At 40.4% G+C, this 21,231-nt stretch overlaps 1 protein-coding gene across 2 annotated transcripts in view; it reads left to right on the top strand.

Moving 5' to 3' along the window:
* The first annotated feature begins 649 nt into the window (after window positions 1-649).
* The window catches only part of tead1b (TEA domain family member 1b), a 77,438-nt gene continuing 56,856 nt past the window's right edge, over window positions 650-21,231 (top strand). Inside the window, exons 1-2 of one of the 2 annotated variants that reach the window (XM_080766071.1) lie at window positions 650-762; window positions 1,223-1,349. The gene's annotated coding sequence lies outside the window, so the exon portion shown is untranslated. Of the gene's footprint in view, window positions 763-1,142; window positions 1,350-21,231 lie in introns of those variants that run through there. The other variant, XM_080766072.1, reaches the window with a different exon arrangement.

Here is a 21,231-nt window from a genome sequence, read left to right as displayed (position 1 = left end):
ACTGTGAGTGGACGACCCAATAAAGTCCACCTTGTTCAATTCATCAAAAGATTTAGAGACATACAAATAGACACTTCTAGCCAGAGAACAGAACAGGAATTCATCATAAAGGAGGTTAAAAGGTAAAAGAAACATATAGGCTACAGGGAGGAGAAAAAGGGGTGTGGGGGGGATTCCGATTTTACGATGATACTGTCTCCAAAAGTTAAATTCAACGTGTCCTCTGGGGTCATACTGCCTGGAGGATTCATTTTTCTGTGTGACCAGTGGTGGCTGCCTGGCTGGTGGGCCCATGCAGCTCCTCGCCCCCTGCATGTGCTCGGCTATCGAAGGGCTGCCTGAGGAAGATGGCAGACCTACAAGCTCACAGCGCGTCGGGCGCGCGACGCGCTGTGAGCTTGTACGTCTGCTATTTTCTGTGGCCACGATGAATCGAGGCTTTGACTGACTGTGCTCGCCTGCTCGCTCGGTCCGGGGATGACGCCACCTTCGCTCCGCCCCGATGCAAACTCGCTCTCTGCGTTCATTTCATTCCTGCTCCCTCATTCCGAGCATTCTTCGCATCTCTGTCAGTGCTTCAGCGATTCACGTACACCTACCTTTCCTGGCTGGCCCAGAATACACTATATAGAATAACTTTACACAGTTTACAAAATAATAATATTATTATTATTATTAATAATAATAACAATATATCAGAAATAAAGCAAAAGGGGGTGATTTTTTTTCTCATAAATATCAATAACGGGAGGTGTTTTTGAGGTAAGTTTCTATTAGTTAATGATATGCAAAAATGATAGCAGACTTCTCCCAGTAAGGGGCTTAGTTTCTTCTTTTCGGAATACTGGAGAATTGTGATTATTAAAAATACAAATGTGTGCTGTGTGTACAGTTTAACCCACTATGTGACATATTTGAAGTATTTCTCGCGGTGGTGGTGAGATGGATGGGCGATTCTTGTCGCTGTTGCAACAGGGTGCACTTTGTCCACTCAGTGTTTTAGCCTATTGCATTGACATAGCACGGAAAATCTTTGACATTTTTTACATTTTTTAGAAGAAGCCCGTCCATGCCCGCCCTATTATAATGCAGTAAGTCCTGTGCCAGGAGCTCACAAAACCCCCATTAGGACTCTAGGAGATATTAAAACGTAAACTATTATCCTGAATGGCAATTTTGGACAAGATGACGGATAAAAACCGTGGTGTTTTCTTCTCCATAGTTGGATCAACCGGGAGTTGGAGATTTCACTGGAGCATTTTCGGAGCCCTGCAAAAACATTGTGTTGAAAGACTTGTTGCTCCACCACGTTTGACGGTGCATTTTTTTAAATCGTCATCGAACTTTGTGTGAGTACAATGCTTTTTTGTTGTTGTTATTTGCTACTGGAATGCCAATTCCCTCTGTGTTTTTCGCTACAAAATCGATTGAGTCAAGAAAGGTTATCAACCCAAACTCCTTTTATTATTGTTTGTTTTAGGTACAGTGAAATGGGTGGCGTTTGTTTTTACACGTCTGGCCAGCTAAACAAAAATAAAGTCGGTTTTAACAAAACAAAGCATGGATTTGGAGTGCTCACCATGGGGTGGTTTAAAAACAACTAGAAAGTAGGATACTTGTCTTGGAGTCAGAGCCATCCAGGCAGTCAGCGTCGATCGAGGAGAGTTGAAGATGATCTTATCATCTTGTCCAGTAGGATATTGACGCGCCTATTTTTTTTTTAACAGTATTTTTGCTTAAGCTGAGCTTGATCCTTTCATGTTTCCCATATCCGCCTTTTCTCTGGATCTGCCTGCTCAGCTAAAACTGAAGGATCCTGGATCCTGAACGCAGGAAGTCATCGCTGTCACAAAGACTTTCACAGTTTACACCGATTATTTGCTTTTTTATGTGTGCATGTGTAGTGTGTGGCTGGCTGCTCACGTCTTTGACAAAGTTTGAATCAAATTAATTGTTGCCTATATTATGTCAAGTAGCTTCTGGATTTCATAGCAATCTGTTGCAGTTCATTAATTTATTAATTTCTTTAGCACATCAAATTAGACCCCTTTATAGTGAGCTGTAGCAGATCTCTGTCTAATAATCTCAGGGATTTTCCATCTGTCACTTTTCAATACGATTCAAGCCATTTGACTAACAAGCAAATACTTAATTTAAATAGTGCACAGTGTTCAGTCTCACTATCCAGGCACAGCTGAGTGATATAAAATTATGTGTAAATACTTGATTCCAGCTGGGTAATTCTAAACTCACTACTAAATACAGGTTGGTTGCTACAGTATATCAATAGGGTTTCCCACTCTTTCCATCTTGTTGGGAAAGAGACTAAGCTAGCTCTCTGTTGTGGAGTAGCTCTCTATAGCTCACTGCTTCCAGCTGCAGTTAATTATTGTCTTGAATTTCACAGTGGCAAAATTGAATATGATTGATCAGAACGAGACAGCACCTTTCATTAACTTCTCACACAGGTATTTACATTAAACTGATTGACTCTAGTCACACTTTATCCACATATCACGTTATTGTGAATGAAATCAGCTTGATGGAGTGAAACAAAATGAGATACCAGTATACCAGCAATAGATGCTTTGTCTCAGATTATGCAACTAGTGAACATATAGAAAAGGAATAGAAATCATTTTCATTAATATAATAGATAATGTCTTTGCTTGATCCTCTGAACTTTATCACATAATGTTATTACAGCTACGGGGATTATACATTTACGTGCACTTTTCCTAATCTTTCTTAATATCTTTCTTAATATCACCAAGCTCTGTAATGGCACCACCGTCTTTTTATGTTGCAATCACTGAAAAATACATAAACTATACTAAAAATAACCAGTACATTATATTAGATTCACTGATTATAATGTAACATTGTTTCTTTATTATGTACATTTTATAAAGTAAGATAAGATGTTGTTTTTCATAACTCAGCCCCCAACTATTACCCATTTGATCATGATAAGCGTGTACAGTAGTGCCACATTTGTCTCAATCTTATGAAATATGTAATTAAAAATATATCGACATGAAAAATTCAACCATATTTAGATGTGTTTCTATCTGAAACATACAGTAGGGTATTGTGGTCTTTTGTATATATAGTCAAAGCATGATTCATTTCAGATATATACTTAAAGATTATTTACAATACTAAGTATTGAAATGCATAATTATGCATTTTTTTTGGTGAGATGTTTTGTCCCTTTTTATACTCGGAGTATGGATATAGAAAATGTCTAGTTTGATAAATCTGGACAGAATAATATTCATCGTTGAGCCACTCAGTGGGTTGTGTTACTTCTGGGAGCAAAAAGAGAGAGAGAGAGAGACCCATTGTCATTCCTTCAACTGTTCACATTAAGTCGGATGCTTTGTCACATACCGAAAATAGACGATCTACAAGCTCACAACACGTCAGGGATATGTGCTATATACACATGACTGTGTACAGAGAGGAAAATATAAGTAAAGGGGGTTCTTCTGATTTTTATTACACACGGATCAAACTATACTTATCAGCTGCACACATGTAGTACACAATCTATGCTACGTTTTTGTCAGCAACGGGCTGTTGTGACCATATAGCACCATATTGTGCTGGTATGCTTCAGATCAGATCTATGTCTGCTGACATTATAAGCAGACAGACTAGTATTACATGAATTAAGTTGTCAACTTAGGAGATCCCTGTGCTAACAGGTGTTTCTTTGGTTTCTTTTGTGAAATTCTCTATGGCTCTATGCAATTACTGTTAAATATTTCCCTTAGGACAAAAGGTGTCATTATTACATTCACCAGCAGCAATATCAGGGCCCTATTTCTATGTTAGAATATGCTCCGCTTATAAAAATGACCCAGACTGATAAATGAACAAATGATTGTGTCAAACGAGTTCAATCTATTGCTTAACAAGACAACGTACAGTACAAGCCTACAGCCAATCATAATATTATCATGACATTAAGTATAGCATACTGTTCATTTTCTATACATAGCATGCAGATTAGAGTGTGAGAGGAAAGAGAAGGGTAGATAAAGACTTGTACTTGTACTTTTGAAGAATTACATACATACAAATATTGTACTGTATGTCCAAAACCGTTACTGTTCAGGAAATGGAAAAACAATAACCTGTATTCCAATGGATCCAGTGTAGTTAATTTAGTCACGAGCTCTTGTTACAACTTGTGCATGTGCTAAATATTTATAAAACTCACAGGTAGACTTTTTTTAACCTCTTTAAATTCCTTGCAACAGGTGACAGAAAACGATAATGTGTCGTCTTTGAAAGAGTAGGGAATCCTCTACACATTGGATAACCTCCTGAGTGCAGTCTTTGTGTGGGGAAGTGGAGATTTGACCATTTGACTTGACACCCAGCACTATAACTATACCATTCATTGGCTTTGTTAACCCATTCTGACCTGAGATCAGATTCATATGAGGTTTCCACGGGACACACACTGGTCTGATTAACCCATTCTGACCTGAGATCAGATTCTGAAAATGTCAGTCGTTCTTCGAATTTTTCAAAAATAGCAGACCTACAAGCTCGTATCGCGCCACTCGGTGGCGCGATATGAGCTTGTAGATCTGCTATTTTTCAATAGCTAAAGCATAACATGATGCCAACACCAAAATGGGTGCCCGGTCAGAATGGGTTAAAGGAGAACACCACACCAAAACACACTGGCCATGCATCTACCTTCATCCCTGCGCCATCATCCATAGTGCCCTTGATTTTTCTCATAGATGCCCCCTCCTCTACATCTCCCTCTGACTCCCCCCTCCCCTCCCACAGCTTGCATTTGCGCATGTTGTCCTCCTTCTAATGTGGGTATTTAGATAGCTCCAAACTTTATTTTTTTTTCACGTATCGTATTATTATAGTATACTGAGACTCACGCATGCGCAGTTTTCACTCTAGGCCAGCCGTTACATGTAATCTCAGACGTAGTCGATTCCAGACGAGATTCTCGCGAGACGCGCGAGACTTCAAGCTCCTGTCAACTCAACTCTGTGCTCTGCTCTTCCACGCCGCCGCCTACCACTTGTGTTTACATTGTTTAATTACATTCGCACGCGTGTCAAGCATTCCTACTAGTTGTCTAGTTTCATTTATTTGAGCAACAACATGCCTCGTTGTATATATCCAGGCTGTTCAACCGCAAAGACTAGGTCAACTCTAAAGAGAAAAAGTTTTCATGCGATAAGTTTTCATGCGATACCTACTTTGAGGAGACGTTGGCTTCTAGCACTACAGATGGATCTCAATAGCTCAGATGAGCAGACTCAAGGACGCATTATTTGCAGCGATCACTTCAAGGCAGATGATTTTCGTCCAAAACAACAAGAAGAAGAAACTACTGCCTCGCTACATAAAAAGAAGGGTCACGGTCTGACCCAGGACCTTGTAGCTGTGAGGCAACAGCACTACTGAATGTGCCACCGTGCCGATAAATACTATTGACTTCACACTGCACATTGAACACTTTGAATAAAAAATGTAAATGCCAAACTAGTGGGAATTACTACTGCTAAAATGGTGCTGCGTCAATTTATAACTACCTACTCCAGACTTATGTTACTTATCTACATACAAATTATATATATATATTTTTTTCATTTATTTTCCTGTATTGAATCTGTGTAACACTATATTGTTGTTACTTCCAATAAGAATTGAGCATATTGGCTGAAGCGTGTCATTCTGTGACTCATTTAAAAAATGCACCCCAAAATAGTATGTATGATTGACATTATTTTAAAGGTTTGTCAATAGTACAATGTTAAAATATTAATATATATAGTATCAATAGAAATACAATATAATGAATTATATTTGAAATAACACTGGCATTTAGATTAGATAAATAATGAGCCAACAGCATGAATTTCTATGGCAACTGTTATAGTCACATGGAAGGAAATTATAAATAATACAAATAGGTTTTTATAACAGTGACATTTATTAATTATAATGACAACATTATAAAAGCCAGTCGTTATATTGTAATTTACTTTCATTTTGAAAATGGATTGAAATGAACAAGGGAGAGAAACATTGTAGAAATTAGGCTATTCATCTCTAGGAAAAACCAACACTGATATCTCCTGCTTCCTCTAAGAATCCACGATACAGCCCGGATGGTGAGGGGTAGATGCTTCTTATTTTGGAAACCAAACATGATGGCAAAACAATTCTGTTGCCTTTCCCAAGCGTTTCTCCACGGAGGACGAACTCCAACACAATCCTATAGGAGGCTAGTCTGCATTGCCTGTGTTCGAAGAGAAAAGTTTTAGAAAAGGATTACAATAGGATTACAATTTACAACAATGTGTATGCTTGGTAGATATAGGCCTCTATCTGAGGTATAATATTCAGGGGGAGGGGGTGAATAGCCTCCCTGCTTGCATGCATTTATTTATTTTCCAGAATGTCAACGTTCATAAATACAAGTCATGTAATGGTGAATGATTAGATTTAGATCCGTTATTCACTTATGTATAATCATTGTAGGTATTAGTAATTATAATAGTAGGCTACGTTGTTGTAGACTATACTTACTCAACGGATAGGTGCCCGTCTTCTCCTTCTGGTTTTGGTCGTTTGTCCCAGTTTATTTTCTTGGTCAGAAAAAATAATTCCAATACTCCTCTGTCGAGTAGATGGGGTAGAGGTAGATCTGCATTGTCTGTGATGCATGAGCGACGACGAGAAACACCTACTGTCTCTGTGTTTTCATCATCACTATACAGGCTTCGACCTCCACTCTTCCCATTCTCTGCTGCATTTACATTCCACTTCCAATGGCTTTAAATCGCAGTTTCCACATGAACACCAAAATAAATCCTCGGTTCTCTGCCGTACGCCTGGAAGGGGAACAGTAGAACCACCAGCTGCCTCGTTCATCCGTGCCTCCTCCATTAGACGCATATCTTCGTCGGTATACTCTGGCTCGTATAAGTAGGGCTCCTCGCCATATTCAAAATCTTCAGACATATACTCAACATCTTCTTCAACTTCGGCCATTATGAAACTAGTCTAGTTTGTTAATAATACAGAAAGATAAGGACTATAATGATGCGACGCGATCAGTCATCAGATTGCATGTAAACAAACAAGAGGGAGACTGGGAGAGATAGTGGATCACAGTTGAAAGGAGCGCTCCAGCTTGAAGTCTCGCGCGTCTCGCGAGAATCTCGTCTGGAATCGACTACGTCTGGGATTACATGTAACGGCTGGCCTAGAGTGAAAACTGCGCATGCGTGAGTCTCAGTATACTATAATAATACGATACGTGAAAAAAAAATAAAGTTTGGAGCTATCTAAATACCCACATTAGAAGGAGGACAACATGCGCAAATGCAAGCTGTGGGAGGGGAGGGGGGAGTCAGAGGGAGATGTAGAGGAGGGGGCATCTATGAGAAAAATCAAGGGCACTATGGATGATGGCACAGGGATGAAGGTAGATGCATGGCCAGTGTGTTTTGGTGTGGTGTTCTCCTTTAATAGTCGTGGTGTGAACTCTGCCAGCCACTTGAGTTATATCATTATAGCTAATAGCTAGAGTACTTGGTGTGAACTGTGAACGGTTTAGCACTAATATAATTTACCCACCTAAAAACTGCAACATGAACAGACTCCAGAAATAGACTTTTAGGTCTTTGGCTTTATATTGTCGTCGTAGGTTTATTGTTTCCTACCCTAGAGTGTTTCACTTTTTATATCCAGTCTTATTCCTTATCAAGACATCCGCATTTTATTTTGTTTTGCGTGGCACGTTTGCCTTCTGAATCCTTGTTAAGAGTTAGCGAATGTATTCATGTTCAAATTCAAATACTCTATTATTATTTTATTGTTCAGATTTGCTGCATTCGTTATGGATGTGAAACAGATGTTAGAAATAAAATCTTTGACTGATTAAAGTGCAATTATACTTGCATGAATATATTCTATTTCCTGTGTGGTAAGTGTCTGTGAAATTCCCTGTGGGAATATATTAATGCATAATGTATTCCATGATGTAATCGTACAGAACAAAATTGAGATATTCATAACAGATCTCTGTCCAGTCATTCGGTGTGCACACGGGGTCATTATTTCTTTAATTAGATGAGACATTTTGCAGTGGCACAGGCAGAACAAAACGACAACAGCGGCTTTCATGGTCAAAGCGTCATGCTCAAAGGAGGAGACTCCTGCAGACTCCCAGGCTGTACAGTACTGTACACGTGCCCTGAGGTAAACTCTAGTCTCTAGAAAGGGAATTTTTGAGTATGGTCTGCTGTTCCGCAGTTTGAGCATTAAGGCCCCGGTGAGGCCAGCGTAGAATGCCACCAAAAAGGAAAAGCTGGCTCAAAGCCACTGACGTCATCTAAGTAAATCTGCTTCAGTGCTGCAGCCATAAAATGACTGCCAGCTACTGAGTGCACTTTGGCCTTGTCAACCAGCTTAACAAGTGCCATACCACTTTTCTATGTATAATAACAGTCAATAGACTTGGTATGAGTATATCATTTTTTTTGCTTGAACTCTATCAACTTTTATCTGTTCCCTTTAAAGCTGCTATAAGCAATAATATGAATTACCTTTTATTTTTTTTGTATTCAGATAGCCACCAAAGGGTAGAATGCTCTAAAAAAAAACATAGTCTCTGTGACACATCTAATAATAATAATAATAATAATAAAACTTTATTTGTATAGCACCTTTCATGACATGAAATGCAGCTCAAAGTGCTTTACAGAAAAATGGAGAATAAAAGAAAAGCAAGGCAACAGCCAACAACATTAAGAACAAGCAGTAATGCAATACAGTGAGGACATGAATAACAAAAATAAAAAATAAAAGATCAATTAAAAGCAATGTTGTAGAAGTGGGTCTTGAGCTGAGCTTTAAAATGTCTACAGAAATGTCTAGGAGCCGCAATCTGAATTCAAAGATTTTCCTAAAAGCTTTGTCATTGGTCGATTTGCCTGTCTTCCTTCTGATTGGTTAGTCATTGCTACCAGTGTTTTTTCCGACCAATGACAAAGCTTCTAGGAACATCATTGAATGCCGTTTGCGGCCCCTGCTTATAGCAGCTTTAAAGACCACATTGATTGAAGTCATTCAGCTGCTGCTAAGATTTATAGAAAGCAGAATATGTCAGTGGTTGTTGGATCATTTTAAATCATACAGTAATGACAATGCCTGATTCAGCTTTACAATTCTAGGCTTATAATTCATAACACAAGGAAATCTCAGTTAAGAAACTAAAATAATATTCACAGAAATGTTACTATCAACCTTTATTTACGTGTCAAGATGTGGGTTATTGCATTAAGGCAGCATGTACTCTCCATCTTTCACTGTTTTCATCCGCTAATTGTTATGTGGACAAAGAGATCATTAAAATGATCAGACATTTATGAAAAGCATCATCTAATCCTTGAATCATTAGATGAGTCAGTCTCTAAAACCACTATAAACATTTGCACTCTTGGCCACAGTCAAAGCAGGAAATCCAGGCTTCAACAACTTCCTTTCCCAGTGCTAGCGCGGTAGTGGTTTAGAGTGTGCAGCGAAGGGAAGATGTACGCCCATGGAACAAAGACATTCAGTCACTTCATTTACTGAAACTGTTTATAATTTGTGGCCTGTATTCAAATGTGGGCTATCCAGGCTCTCTGGCACCGTATTCCCTATTGCTTGCTTGTAATAAATCCCCACAAGGCTTTTCATCAATGGCTGCTGTATTGTTATCATGGTCGACACAGATCACACAGCTTCTCTTTGCCCTGGAGCTGTCCTGGATTCAGCGCAGGCACTAATAGACTGAAGGTTAGCTCCAAACATTAGTATGCAGACTACTGTGTCCAGTGAATTAGGCTGGACACTTGCTGGGGTACAGCAATACAGGGCTCTTTTCCTAAACTTAAGTTCTATGTATATAAATATGTTTACAGACAAATGTTCAGTGTGTAAAAATCATTACATCTTCTAATCTAAACCGTGCGTTTAGTTGCTCCAACTGCGTGCAAAACTATAATTTGAAGTCCTCGTGTGCAAGAAGCCATGAGGCTTGAATTAATTTTGACATTGTTTACTGACCTTCGGACAACTTAAATATTATAGATATATATACGGTAGTACAGTACAGTACAGTACAGTACAAATAGATGGATATCCCTGTAAAATGATTAGAGCTGATGTAGCCCACTGTGTGAATGATCTTCGCTGCTAGTCTATGATGTATATGTCAAATAAGGATCCACAAACCAATCACAAAGTGCGAACTGTGTGTGTTTGCGATTGGCGTATATGAATATGTAAAACCTTGATATAGTTAAATGGAATTACTGCTAGAACTAATGAGTATAACTTAAGGTCCAGCAATTACTCACAAATAATTGAGGATATTTTCATACCACCAAGTCTGTTCAGTAAACAAGCCGTCTAGAGTTACAGTAGCGTCTCAGGTCATGACGTTTTTTTACTCTACGTGACTTAACCCATTAAGACCTGAGTAGTAGAAGTAGTAGTAGTAGTAGTAGTTCTCACACTTTAAAGAGTTTTCAAAAATGTTCAACAATAGCAGATGTACATCCTGATGTACAACCTGATGTACAACCAGCGTGTCACAATGTGACGACTTTACAATCCAAATACATTTACAACCCAAATAGTTTTCCATCAAGTAACTTTTCAGCTTCTTAGGTACAGACAGTACAGTACAAAGTGTCACATCTCGTCTTAGTCAATAAACAAATAAATATATAATAATAATTATAATAAATAATATTTTTTTTGCTCCTTTTTACGATAATTTCACGCCATTGTCTCCGCCAGGATGAAGGCATGGCCTAGACTGTTTTGCACCCTGTCCGTCCGTCCGTCTGTCCATCCGTCCATCCGTCCCTGTCTGTCTGTGAACAGCTAATCTCTGGCACGTTGGCTTGATTACAGCAGAACTGTGCACACACACTCCCTGGAGAACACACACTCCCTGGAGCACACACACTCCCTGGAGAACACACACTCCCTGGAGAACACACACTCCCTGGAGAACACACACACACACACACACACTCCCTGGAGAACACACACTCCCTGGAGCACACACACTCCCTGGAGAACACACACACACACACACTCCCTGGAGCACACACACTCCCTGGAGAACACACACACACTCCCTGGAGCACACACACTCCCTGGAGCACACACACTCCCTGGAGAACACACACACACTCCCTGGAGCACACACACTCCCTGGAGAACACACACACACTCCCTGGAGCACACACACTCCCTGGTGAACACACACTCCCTGGAGCACACACACTCCCTGGAGAACACACACTCCCTGGAGCACACACACACTCCCTGGGGAACACACACTCCCTGGAGAACACACACTCCCTGGAGCACACACACACTCCCTGGAGAACACACACACTCCCTGGAGAACACACACTCCCTGGAACACACACACACACACACACACACACACACACACACACACACACACACACACTCCCTGGAGCACACACACACACACACACACACACACACACACACACACACTCCCTGGAGCACACACACTCCCTGGAGCACACACACACACTCCCTGGAGAACACACACTCACTGGAGAACACACACTCCCTGGAGCACACACACACACACACACACACACACACACTCCCTGGAGCACACACACTCCCTGGAGCACACACACACACTCCCTGGAGCACACACACTCCCTGGAGCACACACACACACACACACACTCCCTGGAGCACACACACTCCCTGGAGCACACACACTCCCTGGAGAACACACACTCCCTGGAGCACACACACACTCCCTGGATGCCAGAGCAACTCTGCCCCAATTCTTTTCACATGGTCCTGTTATGGCGCCAATAGGAGGCCGATTTTCATAAAAATATCATATATCATAAAAAAAATCATTCTTTACGATTTCTCATTTTCCATTTTGATTGGCTAAGATTGGCTTCCAAAGTTTGCAGGAGTGCTCCTTTTTTTTAAACAAAATGCCTCAAATCATGAAAATGGCGTGCAAATTTCTGTGAGATTTTGTATGCACAATCCCACTATGGCAGAGGAAGAAAGTTTTAAAATCAGCCTCATGGTGGCGCTATAACAAGCCAATCTTTACCTATAATAACTGCACCGATCTGTGTGAACTTTGTATGTGCACTCTCTAGCCCATTCTGAACGGGAACCCATTTTGGCATCATGTCGTGCTTTAGCTATTGAAAAATAGCAGATCTACAAGCTCGTAGCGCGCCACCGAGTGGCGAATTGGTAGTATTTGGTACACATTATAGTCTATAGTCAAGTGATCAAGAGGGATTTGTCAAATTTTTGATATTCCTTCCTGATTGACGAATTCCGAACATTTCCGGCCCACAATAACCTACCTGACCTGGCGGAGACCTACCACTGTATGCTCAGAGGAGCACTGTTTTAAAAAAAAAATAACATTATTTAGACAGGAAAGTGTGGATAGACAGGACATTTGGGCAGAGATGAGGACAGACGTAACATCATGTGTCCAGCAGGAATTCAACCGGGAACGTTCCAATCATGTGGTTGACACAGCTAGTGATGCATTATCCAGTCTGCTAAACCCTGCATAATAATAATAATAATAATAAACCCTGCGTAAAACCCTACAAATTTTTTTCTAAAGAAATGCAGTTGACAAACTCACTCCGTAGCACAATCAGGCATTAGCGGTGTGGAAAAGCAGAGCAGGGCAGTCACCGTCGTGTATAGGAAACCTTGTATGTCCAAAACCGTTACTTTTCAAGATACGAAAAACAAAATAAATAACCTGTGTTCTGATAGATCCAATGTAATTATATGTAGTCACATGGTCTTGCTGCTACTGTTCATCAGTTAAATATTGAGACCCACAGACAATCAACCCATTTTGACCTGAGATCAGATTCTAAAAAATGTCTTCTACATCCTGACAGTTTTCTGAAAAAGCTATGTTTCTACTGTATGTCAGTCGTTCTTCGATTTTTCAAAAATAGCTAAAGCATAACATAATGCTAACACCAAAAAGGGGTTCCCGCCCCCAAAATGGGTTAGCAGCACTAAGTAACGTTCCTCGTTTTGAACCCAGTCTCTGAAATTTGTTTTTACCATTGAGCTCATAGAGCCGTCCTGCTTGCTCAGGGGATAAATTGAATCTTGACATCAGATCCTGTGTCTACTGTCTACTAGGTGAGACATGACCTATGAGACAATCTGAATGTCTCAATAGAAGAACAGGGAGACAAAGTTATATTGTATTAGCATACTCTCCCATATACAGATTGGACGAAAAAACATTGTCAGGCTTTAAGCATTTTGGTCTCCCTTTTTTCAAATGAAGTTTTCAAAATCTTGCTTGCAGATCTACACGCTCTGTTACTGTACGTACATACATTCACTGTAAATCCCTGGAACATGTGACACGTTTAAAACCTAAACACCAGTGTGTAATAATAAAATGCCAAATGTTTATTAATGGTCATAAAACACAGTAGAACACGAGTTCACTCAAACGCCTCACGAGAACACCTATAGTGTTCAAATTCTAACACCTATAATATGACGTGACTTTGATTGTAAAAAAAACTAAAACACGTTTATGTGTTTAAAGTGTATTTAAAAACACGTTCTTCTGTTTATAATCTAAACACTGTTGACACGTTTAAAAAGTGTTACAAATATGTGTTTATATAACCTATAAACGCTTTGGGTTTTAGTGTACATTTATGAGAAAAAAAACCCCTAAAAGATGTAATATGGAGATGCAAGGTTTCTGTCGGACGGTGATGAAATGGTGGCCTTCACGCTCATCCCTGTGATTTCTTTTTCATGCTCACCCACACGTGCCCTGCCGGAGCCAGCGACCAGCTCTCTCTCATAACTGTCAGGAGATCCTTTATCCCATTCTGAACGGGAACCCATTTTGGTACTGTTAGCATCGTGTTATGCTTTAGCTATTGAAAAATAGCAGATCTACAAGCTCATAGCGCGCCACCGAGTGGCGCGCTAAGAGCTTGTAGGTCTGCTATTTTTGAAAAATCGAAGAACGACTGACATTTTTAGAATCTGATCTCAGGTCAGAATGGGTTAATCAGACCAGTGTGTGTGTCCAGTGGAAACCTCGTATATGAATCTGATCTCAGGTCAGAATGGGTTATCTGACGGACCTTTATTTACAGCTTTAATTTCCTGAGCTTTATGTGTGCTGCTGTCTTCTGCAGAGACCACGGTGACACGGGTGTACGCCGTCAGTCTGGAATGCACTGCATATCTCTGAAAGGAAGATATTTTTGAGCTTTTGCCAGATATTCCATGTATGTACGTATGTATGTATGTATGGCTAACCTCTTCTTATTTTATTTTATAGAACTTCTGTTGTCGCTTACACCACACTCGTTCAGACTAAATAGGATGTGAAACAGTTCAGTGTCGCTTGTCATAATCAGACTATAGCCTCTACGCATGCACACATGTACGCGCACGCACCCACGCCACGCACCCACGCCACACACACACACACACACACACACACACACACACACACACAAACGCACACCTTTTAGATATTTCTTCCATATGCATATACACACACACATTCACAGTGTGCATATAGGCATACTGTACCTTAAATATGAGACCTATTAGTCCGTCTTTCTTCAGTAAAAACTAGATAAAGGTCTCCACCAGGGCAGGTCAGGTTGTGGCCTCCTTTCTTTAGATTAGATTCAATGTATTGTCACTGCACACATATACAAATACTTTGACGATGAAACTGTCCTGGTGGTGCAATAACAGGCCAATGTGAAAAGGTTGCCATTTCTTATACGCATTGGATGGCAATTGCATCCAATTGAGGCATTTTGTTCCAAAAATGTGTTTTTGCAAAAATCCACCTGTTGGTGGCGCTATAACAGGCCAATGTGAAAAGGGTGGGATATGTTCCTCAGCCTAGTAGGAACATCCGTGAAAGATTTCACGTAAATTGCACGCTGCGTTCATGATTTGAGGCTTTTTGTTCAAAACGGGGCAATCTTGCAAACTTTGAAAACCAATGTTAGCCAATTAGGATGGAATATGAAATATTGGACAGATCCGTCTTGAACACATGACTATTAGAGATAGTGTGTAACGATTTGCAGGATTTTTGGACAGAATCTGGAGGAGCAATATGAGCTTCTCTCACTACAGTGGTTGACTGTTTGAAGTGAACCTGAGATTATAATATGAAATAAAACGGGTCGTCTCACATCTGATAATGGTTGGTTTGTACAATCATCAAAGTCTGAGAAGCTGTGTTGTTGGTCCATGCACACAGTTATTTAACTCTTTAATAAAGGTAATGACAAAATCAACATACAGTAGGCGTATTCCAGGAATGAGCTCAAAATAGTGTGCAGAAGGATCTCCACCAATTTCATTAGTTTGTGGAAAACCTGTTCAAATAGAGACAGCAAGTGAATATTTGTGAGGTGCTGTGTGCTGTTACTGTGTGTGCTGTTACTGTCGCTGCGCTGTGTGCTGTTACTGTTACGGTGTGCTGTTACTGTGTGCTGTTACTGTGTGCTGCCGTTACTGTGTGCCGTTACTGTGTGCCGTTACTGTGTGCCGTTACTGTGTGCTGTTACGGTGTGCTGTTACGGTGTGCTGTTACTGGCGGCACATCAGGACAGTCTGATTGAAACACAGGTCTTTGTCCAGTGCTCCGATGTGTATGTCCATGGCTGCGTATGACGTAATGATTAATTTGTGCTTGGCATTGGTTTCATATTACATACATGTATACATTACCTTTAATCCACCCGGACACTGAAACATATCATTATTACAGTCACCATCGAGAGCCAGTTATACCCTGGCATTGGTACATATCTACATTACGTCATACGCAGCTACGGACATATGTATCAAACGACCCAAGTAACCACACTATACTGCTAATCAACTTACACATTACATTATACATATATACAATTTACATATATATATATATATACATACCATGAAACCTATCTTTATTACGTCACCATTGCGAGCCGGGGATTTGAAAGTTCCTAGCGGTTGACAGTACTTCCACGCTCTGCTTGCGCACTAGCAGGTCATTTATGGCCTACTTGTGTGCAAGTAGGCACTCGAGTCGACAGAGTGCAGTTCTAGTTTAATGTCTTTTTGGGGACTATGTAGGCCTAACTAGAAGCCACAAACAAACATTTTTTCTCTTACCAGAGAGGTGCAGGCAGCACCACAACTACTTTGTGCCTATACCGAAGCATTATCTTAAAATCATCAAACACCATTCATCATTCATCTAGTCTGTGTCATGCCTTTAACCATCTGTGAACTGTGAAGACTGAAATAAATCACTGTGAATCTCAAACTGTGGCCCTCGCATGCTCTTACCGGCATGCTGGTGTAGGAGTGCACAATATCCATTTACCAGCTAGAATACCTTTCCTTTGTAATTAATGATAATAATAATAATAATAAACATAGTTACGGATTAGAACATAATGCATATATATATATACCATACACACTGTATACTCACTCACTCATTCACTCACTTCCCCACCTGTTTCTGAGTCTGAGGCAGGTAGAAAGAGTTAGTTAGCCCATTCTGACCTGAGATCAGATTCATACGAGGTTTACACTGGACAACACACTGGTCTGATGAACCCATTCTGACCTGAGATCAGATTCTAAACATGTCAGTCGTTCTTCGAATTTTTCAAAAATAGCAGACCTACACGCTCGTAGCGCGCCACTCGGTGGCGCGATATGAGCTTGTAGATCTGCTATTTTTCAATAGCTAAAGCATAACATGATGCCAACACCAAAATGGGTGCCCGGTCAGAATGGGTTAGACAGCGTCTGTAAATCCTGTTCACTGGCAAACAGAGATTGATGTGTCACATGCGTGTGTGTATAGCCTGATTCCGTATGGGGGATAGGCCTCGGGTTTGAGTGATGATATCGGACGCATTCACAACACATGAGTCATAACACATCACATAAGGTTTAAAAAGGCATGGAATACTGTACATAAATTCACATTGACAACACATAAGCCTTCTGGTTGAAAAAAATATAATAACGTGAAATACTGTACATAAATACGAGGCTATTGCCAATAAACTAGTATTGCTAGTAACATTTTGGGGCGTTGCTTCTTGATTATGCGATTAATTGGAAAAGTAACCAATAGAATAATCCAAGATAATCCATAGTTGCAGCTCTATATGAAGCATTGTAGATCAATTAGTTGTCTTGTGAGGAAGTGTGGAGATTATTTTCACACCCCATGTTTTCTTCTTTCTTTATTTAATCAAAATGAGACCACTTCCTTTTGGACTTTAACTTTGACCTTTTGATGCCGGTTGATGGTGGCGGGATGAGCTGAACTCTGCTGTGAAAAATTATACATAACGCATTTTGGAATATTCCTTGTATCTCAAGGGCCGCTTACAAAGATGTGTCCTGCTCATCATTCTTTCAAGGGCATGGAATTCAATCCAGACATAATTCATACTTTTAATGACCAAAACTGTAAATGTCTGCCATTGTCACTGTGTACACAATTGATTACATATTGCTCACACATTAAATGGAATGTGCAGAAATTCGAGTCTAGATTAAATTAAGAAAAGGGCCAGAATACAGTACAGTTTTCATGACGCAACAATTTTTTAATCACATAGTTCTAGTTTTGTCTTAAGTAGTATAGGCCTTAAATACTATAGGCCCCCAAATGTCATTCACAGAATCATTATGGCACCTTCTGAGATAACGGCACAAAAGAAAATTTTAATTTAGGACCGCTCATCTGCTATTTGATTACCTTATGCTCAGCCAGTGAAATGGGTTTGCTTAATTCAAGGAGCTTGCTTGGTGGTGTGCGGTTTATGTAATCTTGCCATACTGTAGTCGTGTTGCCTCCCATAATGTCATGTAATATTCTGTGTTATTTTATCCCTTTTATCGTACAAATAGTCATGAGATATTACATTTGTACGCTCTCATTTTGCTGTGTACCACCCTTCCCCGGCTACTGCATTCACTTGAAACCCCCTCCCCTCCCCGCCAGCCTCCCCTCCAATCGCACAAATGGGGCCATTTCCACGGTGCAGGCACTGCAAAGACAGGAGTATGCAATTATTTGTAAGCAGCTAGTCACTAGTGTATCTACAGGTGACATTCAGAGCTTCCTCTGGCAGTCATAATTAGTCCATTTTGGGCGGGAACCCCCTTTTGGTGTTTTTAAACATTATTGTTATACTTCAGCTAGTGAAAAATAGCAGATCTACAAGCTCATAGCGCGCTACGAGCTTGTATAGGTCTGCTATCTTTTGAAAACATCGTGAAAATGTGGCGCAAATCCTGACCGAAAATTGTCAGGATTTTATCAATTTCGACGTCAGGAACCCGTTTTTGGTGTTAGCATTACGTTATGCTTTAGCTATTGAAAAATAGCAGATCTACAAGCTCGTAGCGCGCCACTAAAACTGTCAGGATGTAGAAGACATTTTTAGAATCTGATCTCAGGTCAGAATGAAAACTGTCAGGATGTAGAAGACATTTTTAGAATCTGATCTCAGGTCAGAATGAAAACTGTCAGGATGTAGAAGACATTTTTAGAATCTGATCTCAGGTCAGAATGGGTTAGTCCTCAGATTCTGAAGCACAAAGACAGGGAGACTCAATGGGAAACTCTGCTGGGTTCTTTACACCTCCTCACACAACAGCGTCTGGTTGATGCAAAGGAAACAATGTGTCCAAGAGAGTTGGACCAATCATTGTGACTGTAGTGTAGCCTATACTACTCATATGCCTGTTATCTTTCTGGACTGAACCAGATCTTTTGGTTATTATTATGGTTATTACATTAACGAAAACCACCATATACGTCGTCATGCAATGAATAGCAAAAATAGCCGATTTTCTTTTTTGGTTCACATGTACTGTACGGGTACAGTAAGACTACTGTAAGATCCCTTAAATATCCATATGCATGACATGTCAGACATCTTACTGTATTACACAATAATATTTGTTTGAGTAAATAAAAGGTATTGTTACTGTTAAAGTATCACTACCATAGGTTTAGGAAATGTAATGAGACTATAGTAAAATACTAAAGTATAGTACAGCTTGCAGCAGATAGACACAAAGGTCAGCCATATGCCTGCCTAAACAGGTGGGTTTGGAATATGGTGATTGAGTTTAATGTTTTTTTAATGTCCCTATCCTAATGGCAACTAAATGTATTAAAAAGTCAACCCAAAGAACAATAATCTTTCACAGGATCTCCTCACTGGTCAGTCATAATACATTGAGAACTAACTGGAGCACTGACCCAATGTCACTGACTGTGCTGCGTGCACCTCATGGTACCACAGCACCACAGAGGCCTTAGAAACCAGTTACGTCATGTTGTAGTATTGTTTTGTAGTCATCAGGATGATATCGTTACGTCATGTTGTAGTATTGTTTTGTAGTCGACAGGATGATATCGTTACGTCATGTTGTAGTATTGTTTTGTAGTCATCAGGATGATATCGTTACGTCATGTTGTAGTATTGTTTTGTAGTCATCAGGATGATATCGTTACGTCATGTTGTAGTATTGTTTTGTAGTCATCAGGATGATATCGTTACGTCATGTTGTAGTATTGTTTTGTAGTCATCAGGATGATATCGTTACGTCATGTTGTAGTATTGTTTTGTAGTCATCAGGATGATATCGTTACGTCATGTTGTAGTATTGTTTTGTAGTCGACAGGATGATATCGTTACGTCATGTTGTAGTATTGTTTTGTAGTCATCAGGATGATATCGTTACGTCATGTTGTAGTATTGTTTTGTAGTCATCAGGATGATATCGTTACGTCATGTTGTAGTATTGTTTTGTAGTCATCAGGATGACATCGCTACGTCATGTTGTAGTATTGTTTTGTAGTCATCAGGATGATATGGTTACGTCATGTTGTAGTATTGTTTTGTAGTCATCAGGATGATATGGTTACGTCATGTTGTAGTATTGTGTAGTCATCAGGATGATATCGTTACGTCATGTTGTAGTATTGTTTTGTAGTCATCAGGATGATATGGTTACGTCATGTTGTAGTATTGTGTAGTCATCAGGATGATATCGTTACGTCATGTTGTAGTATTGTTTTGTAGTCATCAGGATGACATCGCTACGTCATGTTGTAGTATTGTGTAGTCATCAGGATGATATCGTTGCGTCATGTTGTAGTATTGTTTTGTAGTCATCAGGATGATATGGTTACGTCATGTTGTAGTATTGTTTTGTAGTCGACAGTAGGCAGGAACAACGGGGCGGCAACTTCCTTTTCCCTCAAACCGATTTTTGTCAATAAAAGCTACAGGCTACGAGAGAAACAGAGACCAGGCTTTCCTCCGAGGTGGTGGAAAGCCTGGTGAGGCTAGGTTAACCTCTACTCATTTTGCTAGGTACAGCAACTTGCAATGGGCCTGGTATACAAGATACACTATACCACAAAGAGACCCATGTTTGTACCTTTCAAAAATGTTAAAGATCATGTCCACAACACCAGAGGGAGCTCCACAAATCAAGTTCAATCCAGATTTGGCTCAAACAAGGGGTTAAATGTGCAATGCCCTATAGTCTGACATTAATTCCGGTTCCGGCGAGCTGCCCCGCCCCCGGCCACGTCCGTAACGGTCGAGAAATGACAGAGTTACTGTGTTAGCCCACACTGTGGGTTACATCTTGCTCCACCCCTTAACCCGTATCCCTAAACTAATTTGCATTTTTTTTTACTATTTAAAAAAACCTTTTAAAATAGTTCAAATAGCTGATCTACAAGCTCACAATGTCTCGATGTAGATCGGCTAGTTGAACTATTTTAAAATGTTTTTCAAAATAGTAAAAAATGGCAAATAGGGATAAGGCATAAGGGTGGCGCAAGATGGATTTTCGGCGGTGAGGTGACCACCGCTCCGGCGGTGAGGTGGCCACCGCTCCGGCGGTGAGGTGGCCACCGCTCCGGCGGTGAGGTGACCACCGCTCCGGCGGTGAGGTGACCACCGCTCCGGCGGTGAGGTGACCACCGCTCCGGCGGTGAGGTGACCACCGCTCCGGCGGTGAGGTGACCACCGCTCCGGCGGTGAGGTGACCACCGCT

The sequence above is a fragment of the Protomyctophum bolini genome, assembly GCF_963924005.1.
Source record: "Protomyctophum bolini genome assembly, chromosome: 1".
Lineage (NCBI taxonomy): Eukaryota > Metazoa > Chordata > Actinopteri > Myctophiformes > Myctophidae > Protomyctophum > Protomyctophum bolini.
This window is presented reverse-complemented; position numbering and strand designations above follow the sequence as displayed.